Raw genomic sequence first — 3,535 nt, 5'->3', positions numbered from 1 at the left:
TGTGTCTATCTCTGTGTCTATCTGGATCATCTCTATGTGTCTTTCTGTCTGCCTGTCTCTCCATCTCTCCCTCCTGCCCCCACCCCCCACACACATTTTCCAGCTTATTTTCCACCTTATTTCAGATGTGCTTAAAACAAATCACAACAATGGGGAAAGAGTCCCAAGGACCAGTAAGTTTCTTTATTCCTAGGAGATCTGGAACTAATGTAGAGAGATCTGAAGTGACAGTCAGAACAGTGGCTCTTGGCGGTTTCCTGGGCTCATGGAGTAGCTTCCTAGGTTTTTTTCTGCGCCACTTGTTTGGGGATTTTGTTGGATTGCTTGTTTGTTTGGCTTTTGGCAACACCTGGCAATACCCAGGAGTTATTTTTTGCTTTGCACTATGGACTCACTTCTGGCCGTCCTGGGGATCGTAAGGGATGCCAAGGATCAAACCCAGGGTTAACTGGGTGCAAGGCAAACTCCCTCTGTACTATGGCTCTAGCTGTACTATGGCTCTAGCCTCGTCACTTGGTTTTATTGATTGCTGGCTTGTAAAGGCGTTGCTCCTACAGAATCCACCCAGTCAGAAGAACGTGAACTTACATACATGGCAAACAGACTTTAAACCCCACAATAGTTTCACTTCTGATCTTGTCCCACAACCATTTCACTTGGGACTTTAATCCAGTTCTACTGAAATCTGTGTTGAATTCTCAGTGAAAAGAAGCTGCTAAAGAGACTTCATATAAAAATGTGAGTGTTTGTGTTAGAGAGTGAAAATGTAAGGCCAACGTTGGCTCAGTGAGCCTAAGGCTTGGGTTTGTGTGTTTGTATGTGTGGGGGGGGGCAGGAGGGAGAGATGGAGAGACAGGCAGATAGAAAGACACATAGAGATGATTGAGATAGGCACAGAGATAGAGATAAAAAGGGATAAAGAGAATAACTGAAAGGTATTGTATCCTCCTTCTTGGAATCCCTCCATTAGAACCAAGAAGACACAGCCAAAGAATGTTATCTTTGTAATATTCTGGGATGTGTGTCAGATTTCATGAACATATATATTGAAATAAGTTTTTTCTATAATATATCTGTCTCTAGGTTGTTATCTAGCATTTTTAAAAGAGGTGATTTTGATTTTTATGCTGTTGTGTAAATAAATATGCTACGAAAAACTTATCTGTATATAATTCTCATTGTCAGCCTTAAAATTATCTATAACATAGAGGTTATTTTTTCAGTGCCATGTCATATACTATTATTATTATTTGAATTTTAACTTTTCTATAATAAGTGGTGTTGATTTTATTCACATATATGGGGAATAGTGTCTTTGAGAATAATTTTAGTCATTTTGCGTATTTAAACCTATTCACTGAAGTGGTATATTATACTTATTATTTGCTCATGTAAAACATCCGCTGTCTCTGAGGTGGGACTCACTTTGTAATAATGAATGATGTCCTTGACATGTGGTTAGAGGCTATTACCAAGATTTTTTTGTGTGTGTTAACATAAAGTAATTATATTAAAAAAGAAACGACAGAGTAACATGCTCATAAGAGACTCTGAGCTTCTCTAGAGGAGCAAGAGCCCTGAGTGACTTTAGGTAAGAGGTTATGTGTGAATATTCTTTATAGTGCCTTGACTGGAAGTTCACAGCCCATGTAAGCATTGCCAGGTATTGTCAAAAGGGAATAGTTTTGAACTTTGGTGCTTTCATTACATTGCTTGGATTTTTTATTTTGATTTTTGCCTTTGTCACTGAAGGTTTATTTCTGGCTCTGCTTTCATGGATCACTCCTGGCAAGGAAAATTTCTTTCATCCATTTTATTTGTGGCACTGGTGAAGTCATTTGATTCTGAGCTCTTTTTACAGAATCTTGCGATTACAGGTTCATTTTCTCTGGTTTTCAGAAGCTCCGAAGTAGACCCTACTAATCTTATCTCCTCAGATCAATTTTTCTTCCTCAAATCAGGAAAGATGAAAGAATGAACCTATCAGTTGCTTGTTAGTTTACATTGTCACACTACAGTAATTTCCCTGGTTTTATTGAACTTATGTTATTATTCTTTGTAGGGAGGGGTAGATACAATACAAAGAGGGCTTCTCATTAGTCAAATATGACTCGACTGAAACATCTTCATTGATAGCCCTAATCCTTACGTGTTACTACTAGTACAAGCAATCAATCAGAAACGAGTATTCATTATGTTTAGTATCATTGTATCACCATCATCCCATAGATTTACTCCAGCAGGCACCAGTAATATCTCTATTACACTCAGCCCTGAGATTTTAGCACCCTCTCCTTACTTATCTTTCCAAAGTATTGGAGGCTCATTCAGGGTCAGGGGAATGAGACCTATCATTACTGCTTTTGGCATACTGAATACACCACGGGTATCTTGCCATGCTCTGCCATGTGGGTGGGATACTCTTGGTAGCTTGCCGAGCTCTCTGAGAGTTATGTATATATCTGTTACTGCATTTTGGATATGAATATGCCAAGGGAACTTTGGCAGGCTCTCCCTTAACAGTGACTTCACAGTAACAGTCACTTAACAGTAACTTGTATTATTTTTTTTCCTACAGTGCAAGAAAGAGGCTTCCTAGAATGTCACAACTATCATTAGAGTTTTATTAATGACATGGAAACTGTACAAGGGTGTATTTGAAAAAGAATTTTATCATATAAATATGACCATACTACCACTTTAAAATACACAGAGATCCTTACATAAATAATTTTTTACTACCTTTTGCCATTATAAAAGGTTTACAACGTTAAGACATATACCTTAGAACTTCCTCCTATCTTCAAGGACAATACTAAATAAAAATGCATTAAGCAAGAGTATCCAAGCTAAAACCAAACTATAACTATGAAAAAATATTTGCTTTTTACCATAACTGGAGATGTAATGAGGGCCCCGACAAACTCTACCTCTTCCACTATAAGACCTAGAACCTGTACAGAAGAGACGGGACTTTCACCAGTGGCATATCCTTTCTCTTTTTCAGGCCCTCTGGTGGAAGAAGGTCTGAACTCATACCAATCTGTTGTAGTTGTTCACCAATCTGTAGGCATTCCATTCTTAGTTGCTCTATTTCCTTTAAATAGGCAATTACCTATTATGTTTAGTACAGCAGTAGATTATTTTAAATGCTTCTTAATATTCTTTCTGTTCTGATATAATTTGTGTGAGCAGTAACATCAAACTTCATGCTGTCAGATTTCATCCAGAAAAAAATTGTATGGTAATGGTGTGTTCTCTTTCTGAATTTCGAGCTGGGATTGCACTTGTGATCTCATAACCGACAATTATAAGATGCATAAAACTAGTTACAATGAGGCACTATTTAAATATTTGAAATTTAATCTATTCTAAAAATCTTGTGATAGTAATACTGTATTCCAAACTCAAATCATGCTCTGAAATTGTCACTCCCATCACACTCAGATAACATGTTTTTCAATCACTTAGAGAAAAATCCCATCTGCTTGATCTCTTCCTGTATTTTCAGTATTAAATATTTCCAGGAAAAACC

This window comes from Sorex araneus, chromosome 2 (assembly GCF_027595985.1).
Source record: "Sorex araneus isolate mSorAra2 chromosome 2, mSorAra2.pri, whole genome shotgun sequence".
Taxonomy (NCBI): Eukaryota; Metazoa; Chordata; class Mammalia; order Eulipotyphla; family Soricidae; genus Sorex; species Sorex araneus.
The sequence above is the reverse complement of the archived record's forward strand: the minus strand, read 5'-3'. Positions refer to the sequence as shown.